The following is a 19,718-nucleotide window of genomic DNA, read 5'->3' as shown; positions in this document are numbered from 1 at the left end:
GGCTGCTGGGCTTCTCAGATTTCCTTGCAAGCTTCCACTTGTACCCCTACCCCAGGACTTCAGGAGGATTGCTTATAACAACTATCCTTCCAGCTTCTTCTTCCAGATCTTTACTTCCACAGCTCCTCCCACAGTTGTATAATCTCTAGTTCTGGTAATAAGTTCCTTGTCTAAAAACACACATAGTGGCTCTGTTCCTTCCCTGAACCCTTATGATACATTAAAATGTGTATGTCTTAAAACATGTAGACCATGTTTATCCCAACTGTCATATACATTGTCACATTAAATCTTCCTAAGAACTACAGAAAGGTAGCACTGCTATTATGTCCATTTTACAAATGTGGAAACAGGTTTAAAGAAGTTAAGTAAGGACTTTCTGATGGTCCTGTGGCTAAGACTCTGAGTTTCCATTGCAGAGGGCCTAGGTTCAACCTCTGGTCAGATACCACATGCTGCAACTAAGATTTCATATTCCACAACTAAGACCTGGTGCAGCCAAAAAAAAAAAAAAGTTAAGCAATATATTCACATTGTCATGCAGCAAGCAAGTGATGAAGTCAAGTTTGTAACCCAGATTACCTGCTAGAGCCCAAGAGCTTAACCACCAGATGTTAATACCTATCCACCTTCTGTACAGAAATTCTACTCTAATTCTTATCCTTTCTTACTTTAGTGACTTTATGTTAATCATGCTACCTGTTCAGACAGCCATATTATATAGCAATTAATAAAGATTGCAAATATGTCATCAGGATTTAGTTAATAGCTTAGGAAAGAATCAGTTTTATTGCAAGTCTGTTCATCTATTTTGCACATCAGTTCCCAAAAACCATAACCCCTAGTTAGGCAGAACTTCATTCCAGGCAAGTTCTAGGGTTTTTCTCATTTTGTTTAATATTTTAAAATTGAGGAATGATTAATGACACATCCTTGGCATATTGCCTATGAAAACATAGACTTTAAGTTAAGTTGCCACACTTAGTTCTTGTGTGTGTGTACCAAAAGAAGCATTCTCATAAATTTTATTACATCATCCTGAAGACGTTCAAAACAATCTATTTTTTCAATATTTTTGCAGAGTATATTCCATCATAGGTTAGTGCAACACAGTAGGTATAATTACCAGTGCTATACAGTAAATCCTTATTGCTTATCTATTCAATAGTAGTTTGTATGTGTTAATCTCATACCTCTAATTTGTCCCTCTCCCCTTCTCTCTCTCCTTTGGGAACCACAAATTTGTTTTCTATGTCTTGTAAGTCTGTTTCAGTGTTGTATATACATTCATTTGTGTTGTTATTTGTCATTGTTGTTCAGTTGTGAAGTCATGTCTGACACAGTGTGACCCCATGGACTGCACCATGCCAGGCCTCCCTGTCCATCACCAACTCCCAGATCTTTCTCAAACACATGTCCATCAAGTTGGTGATGCGATCCAACCATCTCATCATCTGTCATCCCCTTCTCCTTCTGCTTTCAATCTTTCCCAGCATCAGGGTCTTTTACAATGAGTCAGTTCTTTACATCAGGTGGCCAAAGTATGGAGTTCCGGTTTTGGCATCAGTCCTTCCAATGAATATTCAGGAGTGATTTCCTTTAGGATTGGCTGGTTGGATCTACTTGTAGTCTAAGGGACTCTCAAGAGTCTTCTCCAACACCACATTTCAAAAGCATCAGTTCTTCAGTGCCCAGCTTTCTTTATGGTCCAACTCTCGCATCCATACAAGACTACTGGAAAAAACCATACCTTTGAATATACAGACCTCTGTTGGCAAAGTGATATCTCTACTTTTTAATATACTATCCAGGTTGGTCATAGCTTTTCTTCCAAGGAGCAAGCGTATTTTAATTTTGTGACTTCAGTCTGTCTGCAGTGATTTTGGAGCCCCCCAAAACAGAATCTGTAACTGTTTCCATTGTTTCCCCATCTATTTGCCATGAAGTGTGGGGACCAGATGCCATGATCTTCGTTTTTTCAATGTTGAGTTTTAAGCCAACTTTTTCATTCTCCTCTTTCACCTTCATCAGGAAGCTCTTTATTTCCTCTTCACTTTCTGCCATTAAAGTCGTGTCATCTGCATATTTGAGGTTGCTGATTATCTAGATTCCACATATAGGTTATATCATATAGTATTTGTCTTTCTCTGTTTGACATATTTCAGTAAGCATGATATTCTCTAGGCATATCCACATTGCTGCAAATGGTATTATTTCATTCTTTTTTATGACCAAGTAATATTGTCACCCTGCTTATTTAACTTATATGCAGAGTATATCATGAGAAACACTGGGCTGGAAGAAGCACAAGCTGGAATCAAGATTGCCGGGAGAAATATCAACAACCTCAGATATGCAGATGACACCACCCTTATGGCAGAAAGTGAAGAGGAACTAAAAAGCCTCTTGATGAAAGTGAAAGAGGAGAGTGAAAAAGTTGGCTTAAAGCTCAACATTCAGAAAACGAAGATCATGGCATCTGGTCCCATCCCTTCATGGCAAATAGATGGGGAAACAGTGGAAACAGTGGCTGACTTTATTTTGGGGGGGCTCCAAAATCACTGCAGATGGTGACTGCAGCCATGAAATTAAAAGACGCTTACTCCTTGGAAGGAAAGTTATGACCAACCTAGATAGCATATTCAAAAGCAGAGACATTACTTTGCCGACTAAAGTCCGTCTAGTCAAGGCTATGGTTTTTCCAGTAGTCATGTATGGATGTGAGAATTGGCCCATAAAGAAAGCTGAGTGCTGAAGGGTTGATGCTTTTGAACTGTGGTCTTGGAGAAGGCTCTTGAGAGTCCCTTGGACTGCAAGGAAATCCAACCAGTCCATCCTAAAGGAAATCAGTCCTGAGTGTTAACTGGAAGAACTGATGTTTAAGCTGAAACTCCAATACTTTGGCCACCTGCTGTGAAGAGCTGACTCATTTGAAAAGACCCTGATTTTAGGAAAGATTGAAGGTGGGACAAGAAGGGGATGACAGAGGATGAAATGGTTGGATGGCACCACCGACTCAATGGACAGGAGTTTGCGTAAACTCTAGGAATTGGTGATGGACAAGGAGGCTTGGCATGCTGCAGTTCACAGGGTCGCAAAGAGCAGGACACGACTGAGCGACTGAACTGAACTGAATAATTAGTGATATTAAACATTTTTTTGTGTCTTTTAACCATTTGCATGTCTTCTTTGTAAAGATGTTTATTCAAGTCGTCTGCCCATTTTTTGACTGGATTGTTTGGCAGAGTGGTTATTGTTGTTTTGTTTCATTTTGTTTATGTTTAGTTGTATGAGTGACTTGTATATTTTGTATTAGCCACTTCTCAGTCACATAATTTGCAAATATTTTCTGCCATTCAGTAGGTTGTCTTTTTGTTTTGTTGATGGTTTCCTTTGCTGTGCAAAAAGCTCTTAACCTTTTGTCAAATGCTTTTTCTGCATCAATTGGATGATCATGTGGATTTTGTCTTTTGTTTTGTTAATGTGATGTATCACATTGATTGATTTGTATAGGTTGAACCATCAAATAATTCCCACTTGATCATGGTGTATGATCCTTTCTGTTTATTGTTAGATTTGGTTTGCTTATATTTTGTTGAGGTTTTTTGCATCTATATTCATCAAAGTTATTAGCTTATAGTTTTCTTTTTTGGTAGTGTATTTATCTGGTTTTGATATCAAGGTAATGGTGATCTTACAGAATGAATTTGGGAATGTTCCCTCCTCTTGAATTTTTAATAATTCGAGGAGGATTGGTGTAAGTTCTTCACTATATAAAGAAACCTAACTTTTTAAAGAAGACCTGTTTGGGAATAGATATATTATGGCCCTTTGTCTCAACACTTTAGAGTATATTTCCTAGGAACAAAAATGTGAAAAGTGAAGGTGTTAGTCACTCTGTTGAGTCTGACTCTCTGTGACCTTGGGGATTGTAACTCACCAGGCTTCTCTGTCCATGGAATTCTCCAGGCAAGAATACTGGAATGGATAGCCATTCCTTTCTCCAGAGGATCTTCTTAACCCAGGGATCAAACCTGGGTCTTCTGCATTGCAGGTGGATTCTTTAACATCTGAGTCAGCAGGGATGCCCTCCTAGGGACAAGGATATTCTTTATGAAAGCTCTATACAGTTATCCAATTCAAAATGTTGACATTGATAGTTTATTCTAGGAAACATATTCTGATTTGTTGCAGTAATGCCCTTTATGTTACTCTTTTTTTCTTCAAGCATGGGATCCAAGATCACATATGACATTTAGTTGTCATGTTTCTTTGGTCTCCTTCAATATGGAAAAATTCCTCAATCTTTGTTTGCTATTATCATTTTCATTTTTAAAGACTCTATTCTATTTTATAGAATGTTTCTCAGTTTGGATTTGTCTGATGTTTCCTCATGATCTGATTCAGATTACAAATTCCTGATTGACAAATAATACAAGTGATGATTCTTTCTCAGGATATCAGATCTGGTAGGAACACTATATAATACATATTATTTTCATTGTTTTCTACTGTGGTGCATATAATTTCCTCTCCCCAAATCCAGCCCCAATATATTCTGAAAGAACAGGTCAGAGCCTGACTTTGGGCTGTAAATGAAACTAAAGTCAGAAGTATCGTACATCTTGGGAATTTACTATATATACATACAGGGAAGGGAGAAAGAAGACAGGCAACAAGAAGAGTTGCTACAAAGTTCTGATTTCTCTTAGATCCCAGTACTCTCTAGGGAATCTGAGGCCTTATTTTGTTGGCCAGTGTGGAAGATACCATCAACACCATGCTCCCTTCCCCACAACTTACTATTTCTGTACATGCAGTGTCCTACTGCTGCCTCATGACTGCCTGAGGGCTTTCTCTTAGCCTAGGTGTACAGCAGGTTCTAAGTGCTGGGAAGTTAATACCCATGGAAACAGCTCTCAGCAAGTGACTGATAAGAATGACAGAATAAATGTCCCAGCTTCCTCTTCCCCTAGTGGGATACTGCTCAGAGGTTCCTCTCATGATTCATAAACATTGGGGTGCATGTATCTTTTCAAATTAGTGACTTTTGCTTTTTCCAGATATATACCCAGGTATGGAATTGCTGGATTCCACACCTGGAATTGCTCCTTTCTACACTAGACTCTTCTTCCCAGCTGCTAGCCCTGCTGATCAACAGTAGTTGTAGGCCCACCACCAGACAGTGAACAGGGGACACACACAAGTTATAGTTACAGAGAGGCATAGCTTCCAGTAGAGTGCTCAGCGAGATCCCCATTCACAGCCCTACATCCACTGATGGATGTGCTTGGCTTCTCAGATTTCCTTGCAAGCTTCCCTTTGTTCACCCACCCCAGGGCTTCACGAGGATTGCTTATAACAACTATTCCTCCAACTTCCCCTTCCAGATCTTAACTTCCTCAGCTCCTCCCACAGTTGTGTAATTCTTGTCTAATAATGTGTAGAGTGGCTGTGTTGTCCCAGTGGTAATTTGCCAATTACTGTAACTGCTCCTCCCCTTCCCTGATTTACCTCTCCTTTCCCTATCAAGGCTTCCTAAGATCACCTCTCAAACTACTTGCACTGAAATCTTTTGTGTAGTATCTGCTTCCAAAAAATACACCCCAAGACAGTTCTCTTGTGGGGCTGTCCCAAAATAATTGGCTAAAATTCTCCATTTTATCAAACTTGAAATTTTACCCATTAGAGATGCATATGGAGTGTCGGGTATGAAGCTGAGAAATTCAAATTCCCCTTTCAGGGTTAAAAATTGGTTATATTTTTTTCATATCTTGGGGAAAAATATTTGGTTACATTGTTTTCCTCTTGTTAATTTTCAACCTGGCCTCAGTATTGCTCAGAAAAATCATTAACCATCATGAGGTAAGTACTGGAGACAGCCTAATAGAGTTGTCAGTGTTGGAAGAAAAATGATCTCAACCCTACCTCTGCCATTGGAGTTGAGAGACTGAATACACAAACAGACAATGGCCAGACTATATATAAAAGTAGAACTCTGACCCATAAGAGGGAATCAGAACATGTTACCCAGCACACGCTGGAATATTGATAATTTTGGCATATTGATAATACTGATAATTTTGAGGAGAAGGCAATAGAGAAACAGCAGATCTAGGAAGGGCTTTTCACCCTCCCCCTTTCTGCCCTAAAGCAGGTCACAAATTTCCCATGAAAAAGGTGGCCTCCTGGTGCCAGGAAGAAGAGAATATTCTTATCACCAGAGACAGAAAGTTGATACCAAGATGAGGCTGCACGAACAAACCGTAGCAGAATAACCTTTCTTCCATTAGTTTCCCCCATATTTGTAGTCACTTTCCCACAGCTTACTGCCCATAGAATCCCAAACTCCTTTCCTTTGTCTAGTCATTTCACCACAATTTATAGTCCTTGATAAAAATGATATGTCAACCTGTGAGTCTAATCACTTCTTTGGGGTTTCCAGTTCTTTTTTATGAAACCCTCATACCACGCCTGGAAAATCCCATGGACTGAGGAGCCTGGTGGGCCGCAGTCCATGGGGTCGCTAAGAGTTGGACAGGACTCAGCGACTTCACTTTCACTTTTCACTTTTCACTTTCATGCATTGGAGAAGGAAATGGCAACCCACTCCAGTGTTCTTGCCTGGATAATCCCAGGAATGGGGGAGCCTTGTGGGCTACTGTCTATGGGGTAGCACAGAGTCGGACACGACTGAAGCGACTTAGCAGCAGCAGCATACCATGTAAAGATATTAACATCAAATAAAGCTTGTGTACTTTTCTCCTCTTAATCAATCATCTGTCAGCTTAATTATCAGAGTGCATCTACTAAACCTAAGAGGGTAGGAGAAAGTTTTTTCTCCCCTATACCCATAACCTGAAGCAACTTGTCCCAGAATCCAATGTATTATTTTCAATAACAAGCTCAGAAAGCCAGCATGAAAGTCAGGCTTGTGGAAGACAAAGTGCTATCTTTAGAGATAGTCCAGGAAACCAAACAATAATGCCTATGACAACTAGACCTGTATGGTCAAGACTTGATTAATAATTGACGTGTGCTCAGTCACTCAGTCATGGCCAACTCTTTATGACTCCATGGACTGCAGCCTGCCAGACTTCTCTGTCCATAGAATTTTCCAGGCACAAATACTGGAGTGGGTTGCCATTTCCTACTCCTGGGGATCTTCCCGACTCAGGAATCGAATCTGTGTCTCCCGTGTCTCCTGCACTGGCAGGCGGATTCTTTCCCACTGAGTCATCCAGAAACTCCTAATAATTGACAGCTTACGTAATTTTTGTTCCTACTTCCAATTTAGGACCAATCAGAGAAAGCTATACATACACCCTAACCAATCACATAGGATGCCTCACTTCTAGTTAGCTTACCTGGCAGTTTCCCCATGCCAATAGCCTTTATTTCAGGTATATTTGAAGGCTTCCCTTTTTTTTTTTCCCACTATGAAGCTTTCCCATTCCTCTGCCTGCCTTTGAGTCTCTGCCAAAACACAAGTGATAGTGGCTGACTCCCTTGCTATAGGTCTTTGCTTTTATTTCCACATAATGCCCACCCTTGTAACTTTCTACATAGGGCTAGTATTTAAAGTTATACCTTATCTTCTCCATCTGCATTGTCCTAATATGAATGGCATGCAGTTTTAGACTTCCAAATATAATGGTGCTTTTTCATCCTTGGATAAGCTTGCACTTTAATCTTAGTGAAACAAAATTTTAGGACACCAAGAAGAAAATGTCACAGGATTTCACATGTCCTTTTCCTGCCATCAAATTCACTCATGAAAACAATATTTAGATTTTACCAATACTGCTTTTGTCCCGTATCCTTTGCTTTAAAATGGGAATATACTATTGTGTGAGGTTTCCTATTCTCTGTGTCTGAAGGCTGAAAACTATTGAGTAGCTACCCGGAGCTTTACTGTTGTCTTCAGAAAACCTTCCAAGGGATGTGAAGAAGTGTCTCAACCATGTTAAGTCCACGTGGTGTAACTGCCTTACAGACTTTCACGCTGGTTATTTACATATTTGCTCTCAGCCCTCATTCTCACATTGTAAGGTGCTTAAATTCTGTAACCTACAAATATCCGATGATTGGGGTCAGATCCTGCTGATGGAGCAAGATTGAAAAGCAAGAGGAGAGGTGACTCTCCAGTTTTTTCCAGATTCAAACAGTAGTTGAAACAACAAACACTGCGTCAGTGATCAAAGAAAGAAGGCGGCAATAGTACTGGTGTCAGAGGCAATAGTAGCAGTGATGTCTGGGTCAGGGGAAGCTGCAATGACTTTGTCAGCCCAGGGTTGCAGGCTCCTGGGCTGTGCCTCAGGCAGCTGGGCTCCAGTAACAGATACCTTAGCTGCAGACATCCTTGACCTCTGCTTAATGCTTTTGCTCTCCTAACCCAGAAACGGTAGTTTTGATTACAAGGAGTAACCTTCCTCTCTTCAGATTCCCCAATAAGGTTAACCAATTCCTTTACTTTGGGGGGCTCCAAAATCACTGCAGATGGTGACAGCAGCTGTGAAATCAAAAGATGCTTACTCTTTGGCAGGAAAGTTATGACCAACCTAGACAGGATATTAAATAGCAGAGATAATACTTTGCCAACAAAGGTCCATCTAGTCAAGGCTATGGTTTTTCCAGTAGTCATGTATGGATATGAGATGGACTATAAGGAAAGCTGAGTGCCAAAGAATTGATACTTTTGAACTGTGGTGTTGGAGAAGACTCTTGAGAGTCCCTTGGACTTCAGGGAGATCCAACCAGTCCATTCTAAAGGAGATCAGTCCTGAATGTTCATTGGAAGGACTGATGTTGAAGCTGAAACTCCAATACTTGCCACCTGATGTGAAGAGCTGACTCATTTGAAAAGACCCTGATGCTGGGAAAGATTGAAGGCAGGGGGAGAAGGGGATGACAGAGGATGAGATGATTGGATGGCATCACCAACTGAATGGACATGAGTTTGAGTAAACTCCGGGAGTTGGTGATGGACAGGGAGGCCTGGCGTGCTGTGATTCACGGGGTCGCAAAGAGTCAGACACAACTGATCGACTGAACTGAACTGAACTAAACCTGGAAATGGTAGTCTTGATTACTCGAAGAGTAACCTTCCCCTCTCCAGATTTCCTAATAAGGTTAAACAATTTCTTTATTTAAATATCTTCTGGTTGAAAGAACTAGGTTGGTTCTTGTTTTCCTAATTGCATAATGATTGTTGAAGATCCTCAGTAGAGACTTTGAATTAGAATTCTACCCTAAGTGAAATCTCAACGCATCTTTCTTTTGTTCTCTTTAGGATATAAAGGGACAAATTTCTTTCTTATCTCTTTGGGAAGATATTTGCCTTAAAGAGCCTCAATGGATTTGCATAGATTATTCATTCTGGCTTAGTACAGTTCAGTTCAGTCACTCAGTCCTGTCCAACTCTTTGCGACCCCATGGATTGCAGCATGCCGGGCCTCCCTGTCCATCACCAACTCTCGGAGCTTCCTCAAACTCAAGTCCATCAAGTCAGTGATGCCATCCAATCATCTCATTCTCTGTCATCCTCTTCTTCTCCCACCTTCAATCTTTCTCAGCATCAGGGTCTTTTACAATGAGTCAGGTCTTCACAGTAGGTGGCCAAAGTATTGGCATTTCAGCTTCAGCATTAGTCCTTCCGATGAATATTCAGGAGTGATTTCCTTTAGGATTGACTGGTTGGATCTCCTTGCAGTCCAAGGGACTCTCAAGAGTCTTCTCCAACACCATTGTTCAAAAGCATCAATTCTTCTGTGCTCAGCTTTCTTTATAGTCCAACTCTCACATCCATACATGACTACTGGAAAAACTATAGCTTTGACTAGATGGTCCTTTGTTGGTAAAGTAATGTCTCTGCTTTTAAATATTCTGTCTAGGTTGCTCATAGCTTTTCTTCTTAGTACAGATATGTAAATATATTTCATGAAAACCCTCTAGTGACCTTGATCTACTTTGCTTAAGAATAAGTAGTGATATTTTAGTACTCTTTTTTGATAAATTTGAAAAGTATAAGCAACAAAACAATATTTTAAAAAGATCATTACCAAGGCTGAGCCCCATGTGGAGATCTTTCAGAACATCTTCCATAACATAGGCTTTTCCCAATCAGTAGTCTGAGTTACAGTGAAGGGTTGTGAAGGTAATTAACATCTGTCATTCTCAAACATGAGTTTCCCTCTTTATGAAGCCCAGTTATCCACTAGCATGGAAGACTATTTTCTTTTTGCTTTAAACACTTCTTTGGCAATAAGAATAATACCCTTATCATAGCCCTTCCCTTGGAACCTCCCATACTTTCCTGAATTCAAGCAACTGAAAGGTTAATGATCTTGCCTCAGGGCTGGGCTCTGGGACTCATTATCTAGCCCACATCCAGGAGGCACCTGCCCTGGTGAGGTGAAGGTGAAATCGCTCAGTCATGTCCGACTCTCTGTGACCCGGTGGACTGTAGCCTACCAGGCTCCTCCGTCCATGGGATTCTCCAGGCAAGAATACTGGAGTGGGTTGCCATTTCCTTCTCCAGGGGATCTTCCTGACCCAGGGATTGAACCCAGGTCTCCCGCATTGGAGGCAGACGCTTTAACCTCTGAGCAAAGCCAAGGGGGCAGACAGGGCCTCTAATATAGTGTTGGCACTCTGGCATTGAAGACCCAGGATACACCTAAGGGACCTGTTGATGGTCTCCTATAACCCTCATACAATTGCTTATGGGAGATGTAGTCTCTGTAGTGTTTTGGCTGTGAGCAAAAAAAGGAATGAAAATATAGATAGGCAGGTCACAACAGGGGTAAATGCAGCCATGGATAGACAGAGGTTTGTACTTTCTGCTGTCATCACAGGCACTCTCAAAACAGAAAGGAAAATGGAAAAAAAAGGCTCTTTGAGTCAGTTTGGAGCCAAGAGTGATCTGAGGTGTAAGAACCACTTTTTAATATTCTCTTTGAATTTCACATCCATTTAATGGTGATTAATTCATTAAAACTCATGGAATGTCCATTAATCAAGGACATTAACATTACTTTTATTAATAAAAATGTTAATGATTATTTATATTAGCATTTTCTCTGTATCAGGTCTAATCTAAAAGTCTATTAACTGATTTAAGAAATCATCATCAATCCTATTTTTCAAGTGAGAAAATTAGTTAAGATTTACTTGACCAACCAGTATTTGAATCCAGGCAACCCAGCCTGGCACATGAGCTCACATTAACTGCCACCTTTCATTTGGCCTGAAGAATTTTTTTAAATCCTATTTTTAAATGATATTTCCTATTTGATTGTTGATAATATATATACTGATTATATAAAGTGAATTATTAAAACTGTTCTACTAGAAAAATTTTGAATGGAATGGTTTTTTAGTTCAGCAGCAACTGAAAAATCAGCACCATGAAAATCATTGCTGGTGTTAAGACAAACTGAAAACTTATTCATATTACAAGCCACTTGATGACCATCAATTCAGTTAAAATGTTGTTGGAAAAATTTTATGGCAGATCTTTCCATGGAATCATGACTCATACTGGAGCATCTTCTAGCTAGTGAACACTATATCAAAACATATTTCCAACTATTTCTAAAAATCAACAAATTATTTGGAAATTAGAATAATTTGAAGAACAATTTGTATCAAGCATTTATCCTATGATACATGGTTCTACACAGATACATACATACCTTACATATGTAATAGAATAAAAAATTTTATACAGACAAACACACACATATATATCTTTTATAATTTAGAAATAGAAAATGTATCCTTTATATTCACTGATATATAGGTTAATTTATAATACATATTGATAATCAAATATGCTGAATATCCATTCAGTTCAGTTCAGTTCAGTCACTCAGTCATGTCCGACTCTTTGCAGCCCTATGAATTGCAGCATGCCAGGCCTCCTTGTCCATCACCGACTCCCAGAGTTCACTCAGACTCACCTCCACTGAGTCCGTGATGCCATCCAGCCATCTCATCCTCTGTCATCCCCTTCTCCTCCTGCCCCCAAACCCTCCCAGCATCAGAGTCTTTTCCAATGAGTCAACTCTTTGCATGAGGTGGCCAAAGTACTGGACTTTCAGCTTTAGCATCATTCCTTCCAAAGAACACCCAGGACTGATCTCCTTTAGAATGGACTGGTTGGATCTCCTTGCAGTCCAAGGGACTCTCAAGAGTCTTCTCCAACACCACAGCTCAAAAGCATCAATTCTTCGGCGCTCAGCTGTCTTCACAGTCCAGTTCTCACATCCACACATGACCACTGGAAAAATCATGGCCTTGACTAGACGGACCTTTGTTGGCAAAGTAATGTCTCTGCTTTTGAATATGCTATCTAGGTTAGTCATAACTTTTCTTCCAAGGAGTAAGCTTCTTTTAATTTCACAGCTGCAATCACCATCTGCAGTGATTTTGGAGCCCAAGAAAATAAAGTCTGACACTGTTTCCACTGTTCCCATCTATTTCCCATGAAGTGATGGGACCAGATGCCATGATCTTAATTTTCTGAATGCTGAGCTTCAAGCCAACTTTTTCACTCTCCTCTTTCACTTTCATCAAGAGGCATTTTAGTTCCTCTTCACTTTCTGCCATAAGGGTGGTGTCATTTGCATATCTAAGGTTGTTGATACTTCTCCTGGCAATCTTGATTCCAGCTTGTGCTTCTTCCAGTCCAGAGTTTTTCATGATGTACTCTGCATATAAGTTAAATAAGCAGGGTGACAATATACAGCCTTGACGTACTCCTTTTCCTATTTGGAGCCAGTCTGTTGTTCCATGTCCAGTTCGAACTGTTGCTTCCTGACGTGCATACAGGTTTCTTAAGAGGCAGGTCAGGTGGTCTGGTATTCCTATGTCTTTCAGAATTTCCCACAGTTTATTGTGATCCACACAGTCAGAGGCTTTGGCATAGTCAATAAAGCAGAAATAGATGTTGCTATTTATCTGTCAGCCTCATCTTAAACATGCTGAAATTGTAAGAAATTTATTTTTTCTCACATAATTAGTAGTCCAGAGTAGCAATGTCATCAAGGGCCTTTCCATATCTGCTCTGCCTTCTTCAGTGTGAGGGGACCCTTAGGCTTGAGCCCCTCATAATTTCTACACAGCCACAGTACTTTCTGCTGTTACATCTGTGATGGTTTAAACACAAATTTTTTAGTAATCTTCTTTGAAAAGGTGGAGCATAATTCTCCTCTTAAAGATGGGCTGCATTTAGTGATTCACATTTAAAGAATAGAATGTCATGGAAATGACAATGTGTTGCTCCTGAAACTAGGACATAAAGGCATTTGGGTTCCCTCCTTATACTTTCTCTTGGGTCACTCCCTCCAGGGAAAGCCAGTAACCATGTCATGAGAATGCTCAGTTAACCCTATGGAGAGGTCCACATGGCAAGTAATAAGCCTCCTGCCAAGAACTAGCAATGAACTGAGACCTTTTGCTAACAGCCATGTGAGGGCATGATCTAGGAAGTAAAGTTCCTAGTGCAGTCAAGCCTTTAGATGACTCCAGCCCTAGCAGGTGTCTCAACCACAACTTCATGAGAGAGTTTGAGTCAGAGCCACCCAACTAAGCTGCTCCTGAATTCCTGACTCACAGAAACTGTGGAAAATAAATATTTGAGATAATATGTAAATAAACATGTAAATTGTAACATAGTACTAGATAACTAGTGCCTTATCTATAGATGACAACAGCTGGAGAAAGGAGCAGCTCTTTCTCTCTGTCTGTCTCTCTGTCTTAACTCTTTTTAGAAACTTTTCTGAGGCTTCCCAGAATATTTTTTTTGACATTTCACTGACCAATCTTGGTTGGTCACCTCCCAATTTCTCAATCACTGACTGGTAAGGGACTATCATCACAATTGACTTATGCTGAAGATCCACCCCCTCAAGCTGGAGCTTGTCAGTTTCTCTGAAACAGAAGACTTTGTAGAGTTCTGGCTTTTGATAGGAAGGAAGTACGTTAGATAAATGGCTTTGATGTGAGTCAATCAGGATAGTCTAGATCATGCTGTGTAACAAATAGCCACCAATTCTTAATGGTGCAATGCACCAAAAGTTCATTTATCTCTCATACTACCTACCAATGGGGTTTGGCTAGAAGACCCCAGCTGAAACAGGTTCATCCCAACATTGCTTCTGTGATCTCTTCAGAAGTGGGATGGAAAGGCTGCTAATGGTTGACTAGGTCTTAAAGCTTTTTCCAGGAAGCGACATGTATCACTTCCTTTGTCTTTATTGACCAAAGTAAACATACCACTAATTTCAAAGTGGTCAGATGATGCAATCTTATGTTGTAATCAGAAACTGGAAATGTAGAAATATTCGGTGAAAATTACTAATGAATTACCATAAGAAGAAAAGCAGTGTCTGAAAAAGCTGCTTGCTGGAGGGACCAGAAATTGGAGTTGCAGTTTGGAAACACTCTACCCTCTATCCTCTACCCTCTAACATTTACAAGCTTCTTAAGGAATCTCTCTTTTGTTGTTATTGTCTTTAAGAGCTGAAGTGGTTGAATAGATCAAATGTTAATTGCTGGTGCTAGATCTTAGTGTAACATATGTGAACAGATCTTGGCAAATTAACTGAAAATTTCAGTGAAAACAGTATTGACCCAGCATCAGGTATTTAATCGCACTCTGATTTCAGGTCTTACACGCATGCGAAGTCACTTCAGTCGCATCCAACTCTGCAACCCTATGGGTCATAGTCCACAGGCTCCTCTGTCCAGAGGATTTCCCAGGCAAGCATACTGGATATCAGGTCTAATAATGTGTAATTGTGCTAATAAACATCAAGTTATAAATATATTGAAATGTTAAAAGTGCTGTGGTGTTGAGACCTGCTGCTCAGTAGCTAAATTTGCAGGATTCTTCATACTTACGACGTGGCTTTTCTTCTTACAAGATGCATGGAACCCTCCTGGGTGAGGGAATAGATTAATTCTGCTATGTCAGTCCTCTAGTTCCAGTCCTGCAAAGCTCCTGACCTATTGGACTTCAGGTTCCTTGCTTTGCCTTTGTTCTAAAAGTGAAAGTGAAAGTTGAGTCCGACTCTTTGAGACCCCATGAACTAGTCCACGGAATTCTCTAGGCCAGAATACTGGAGTGGGTAGCCTTTCCCTTCTCCAGGGGATCTTTCCAATCCAGGGATCAAACCCTGGTCTCCCGAATTGCAGGTGGATTCTTTAGCAGCTGTGCCACAAGGGAAGCCCAAGAATACTCGAGTGGGTAACCTATCCCTTCTCCAAAGAATCTTCCAGGCCCAGGAATTGAACCGGCATCTCCTGCATTGTAGGCAGATTCTTTACCAACTGAGCTATCAGGGAAGCCCTTTATTACCCCCCCTCCTTTTTTAAAAAAATTCTTAATGTCTGCCTGATAAGTGACAGACTGATTCTGACTCTGAGCTCTGGTATCACTTTAGCTAACTCCATCTTATTTTCCAGGAAGCCCTCTAGTTATCTGACTGCTCCACCTAGCCTTACTGTTTTTCATGTCCCTTTCTTCTCCCGCATATATCTTCTTGTTCCAATTTTTACAAAGCATGTATCATACCACTCTGTATTAGCTGACTTCCTGAGTATCGGCCTTCCCAGCCTGTAAGCTCTCTGAAAGTAAGTTTCATGTTTTATGTGATTTTAAAAACCCACAGTTCTAATGTAGTGAAAAATAACATAGTGCTTGATTCTTAAGAAGTGTTCAATGAATGTTGAATGGATATTTAATACTAGAAGGATCAATCTTGGGGAGAGGGATTTTACGTCCCTGCGTTCTAGGAAATACTCTTGAGTTGCAAAAAATTCACTGTAAAGATCCATTGTTTACACTCCTAAAGCAGGGTAAATTAGCAGTATCTACTGAAATACATTACCAGGAGAAAGGTCAACAAATTTAGGCCTTAATTTAGAATCAAAGGTCACTCAGCTAACTCCTTACAAGGGCGACACTGGCAGGAATGCTCAGCTTTGTTCCATGTTGGGGGGTGACATCTATCTTTAGGTCATCCTCTGGCAGCAAAAAATCTGGGGATGCAGTGGAGAAGCGTAGTTTAAGGAAGTCGCTCAGGCAATTCCGGTAAAGTCACCCAGAGAAGGTGACCTGTTTTCCTTTCCGCCCAGTCACCGCACAATGGCGAGACATAGAGGCAGGCCAATCTGATTTTGGTCTTAGAGACTTTACAAGGGATTGGGCTCCTGGGGGGCACCCAGAATCAGGTAGTGGGGTTTTTACTGCCACGAAGTAGCTGAGCTCTGAGCTCTTACTCTTTCTGGCTCACATTGCCGGAAATTTACATTTAAAAATTACATTCTTTCTAAGTTTGGGCTTTTATGGTAGATCGTTTGTTATTGAGCTTCTATTAAGTTTTGTTCTCGGTTTTGCGGGTGGGGACTGACTTCCGCGGCCCTGATGTCATCTTTAGGGAGGTCACGCCCTGGCTCAGCAAAGCTACAGTCTTCAAGGCTCAGGGTGTAGTCTGGCTGTTGATCATTTGAAAGCCTGGAGTAGTCGTCACCGGTCGACACACTGTCTTCTTTCAGCTCTCTGAGCAGGAGTTTCCCAACTGGCTGGAGTTGGAGGCTTGCAGGGGTGGGGCTGGAATGTCTTCCTCATTCCTTCTTCCCTTCCTCTCCACTCCCTCCCCTCCCCTCCCCTCCCCTCCCCTCCCCTCCCTTCCCCTCCCTTCTCTCTCCCACTCACTTACCCCTCTTCCCCCTCCCCCACCTCCTCCTCTTCTCTCCTCCTCCTCCTCCTCCCCCTTCACCGCCTCCTCCAGGCTGCGGTTGCTGGTGCGGGTGAGGGGGAGGGCCGAGTGGCTGGAAGTAGAGAGTGGGAAGGACCGGAGTCCTAGGAGGCCCGGTAGCTCCCGGGCCCCTGAGCACGTGGACAGGAACTCTGTTCACTATATCTGTAGAATGATCATAAATTATGCAAAAAGGCAGGGTCCCCTTCACGAGGTCTTCTGAAAGGACGCACCAGTGTTTTAATGATAGTTTTACAGAGAGCCACTTCATTCATGATTACTACTCTCCCATCTGTAAAATGGGGATGAAACAAAAGTTAAATATTATCCCAAAATAGGAAGCTCGTGTAACAAAGCTGTGTTCGTTTCCTCTGAACAGTGAAGAGGAACAAAGTAACTGCGCGTTGTTGATTTTATTCCAAACAAATACAGACCCTATACAACAAATGTCTTCCTTTGTCCTGGGTCTTGTAAAGAGTCGTTTCTCTACAAAGAAAGGATCCCCTTGGTGCATTCCTTAGCCCAACGGGCCGCAGGGATTATGAAGAGAAAGCTCTCTGGAGCCGTTTTCCTGGTTGGAGACATTGTTCTGGAAAGCAGGCTGGGTTGCCATGGCTACGGCTCCCCAGCGGCCTCGCCCTGCCCCTTTCCACCCGGCCTGCCCATGCTGCCTGCTTATACCAGGGTTGTCCTGACTTCAAAAATTCCTCCCACACAGCACGGAAATGGCAGGGAAATTCCAAACTATAATTCCCAGATGGCCTCTGAGACCCAGAGGCAGAAAAAAATAATTCCTTGTACGGTAGTCCTGAATTGTCCTTGAAAAAAACAGCCTTTAGATTGAAAGCTTGTTGAAGGCAGGAACCTCGTCCTCATCGCTGAAGAAATCCTCCCCTCTCACCTTAACCATCTTACCTCCCAGCCCAAAGTAGGCAGACACACAATGGGAGCTGAAAAAAAGTTTATGACTATTTGCCAGCGAGGTGGCAGTTTAACAGGGGGTTAAAAACAAGGACTCGACCAGAATCTTGGTCTGCACACTTAATTTGATGAATTTGATGAAACACTTAATCTTTCCAAGCTCCATTTTCCTCATCTCTAGAATGGGAACAATAATGTCTAACTCAGTGGTATATGTGAATACTGAATAACATACTTTAATATATGAAGTACTTGGTATTGTGTCTAGCTTATAGCAAGCTCTCGGTATTATGATTCTGTTTACTTCTATTACCTTCATCTCCTCTGTAGCCTTCTGCTTGTTCCTGTGGGGTGAAACACTGCCCCTACTAAAAAACAAATAGAAAAAACCCCAACAAAAACCTTCTGGCAGAATCTATATCAGCCCCAATCTAATAGTTAATGAAATGAATATAGAAGGGCTGCGTAAGTTATCTATTTGTGTAATAGCGTCAACTAGGGCATGCTAGTAACAAGCTTCATTTATGGAAGATTGGCGAACATAAATAATGCAAAGTGAATGTGTTTCAATGGTCCACCCATGCATGCATTTATGGTATAAAGATAAAAATAGCACGGTGATGTCTTTTAGTTTGACCTTCTCCCTCTCCCCTCCCCCAATCTCTCAGGGTATTTGGAAACTCTACAGAACCGGTTTTAATTGAATGTCTTTGAGTGTGTGTGTGTGTGAGAGAGAGAGAGAGATCTGTACACTCACAGGGGTCCCCACAGTCCTCTCCACACCAGGGCTGCCTTCCAACTCAAACAAGCCTTGGGGTCTGGAGCCACTTATCTAGTGCCTCTGGAAGAGTCTAAACATCTTTGGGATACTCAGGGGAAAGGGAATTTAGCACCCCACCCCCAAGTTTGCTCTTCCCCTCCCCCACACCTCACACCTCGCTAAGTCCGGACTTTGGCTAGAATTCCTAGGTAGCCTTTGGAGTTTAGGGGGGATCAAGAGATGTAAGTGGTCCAGGAAGGCTCTGAGCCCAACCTGGCCGCAGGATGTGCACACCATGGACAGCTGTGGACCACAGCTCAGACTGTTGGACTCAGAGGAGCCACTTCAGGGTGGGACTGATCAGATGTCCGAGGTTCTGGCACCTGGGGGAGGGGAAGCGAGGATAGGATTATCATTCCAGTGTTACCTAATACTGCTGTGTCCCTTGGTTGAGAGCGTATGTACGGCTTGTATGTATTTTAGGGCACGAATTGAGAAGAGCATGTGGACAGTCCTGATTCGTGCATTGTCATTAATGCATAGAGCCGAAGGAGCCTGGTAATTACATGTGCAAGTATCCAGAGTGTAGCGCGCTCCCAAGACACCTTTGTGCGGTGTATGTTGAGGTTGTGCAATAATGCAGCAGAGGTGCAGAGAGGCGGTGTGAACTGCAGGGTGTGAAGTGTTGTTCCCTCTCCTTCAGACTCACACATTCTACACCCCCAACCCCCCCGGGATACACATTAAACCACCCTACACACAATCCTCCCCTCCCCCCACACCGCAGCCAGCTTTCTCTGAAAACTGATACCCTGAGGCCCTTTTCCCTCACCAGCCACAATTAGGGGAAGTATGAGGGAAAATGCGGACTGGATTCAGGCACAAAGGCAGGGCTCTGTCGTTTTTTCTTGTTTAGTAGGCCGCTGTTCCGGCTCCAGGCCTTATATTTTATCTGACTTTGCTACTCCAGGAAACAGCTTTAGGCGCCTGCGAGTCCAGGCCAGTTCCACTTCTCACTGCGAAGTCCATTTTGTATTTTCTGTTTCACCCTCGTCAAGTCTCAGCCGAGGCTGTTGTTCTCAATCCAGCTCAGAAACTGGCTCAAACCGCCCTGAACTGGATTTGGTGGCTGTTGAGACACAGTTTCTGCCTCTTTGTTAGGGCGGATCCGGCCTCATTTGCTCTTCAGTTTCCCTCCCTCCTGTTTTCCCAGAGTCACCACCAGCAATTCCCCTCCCCCTGCCTCTCCAGTTTGGCATTTTTTTACCCTT

Source organism: Oryx dammah, unplaced genomic scaffold, assembly GCF_014754425.2.
Source record: "Oryx dammah isolate SB20612 unplaced genomic scaffold, SCBI_Odam_1.1 HiC_scaffold_29, whole genome shotgun sequence".
Taxonomy (NCBI): domain Eukaryota; kingdom Metazoa; phylum Chordata; class Mammalia; order Artiodactyla; family Bovidae; genus Oryx; species Oryx dammah.
Note: the sequence above shows the minus strand (reverse complement) of the source record.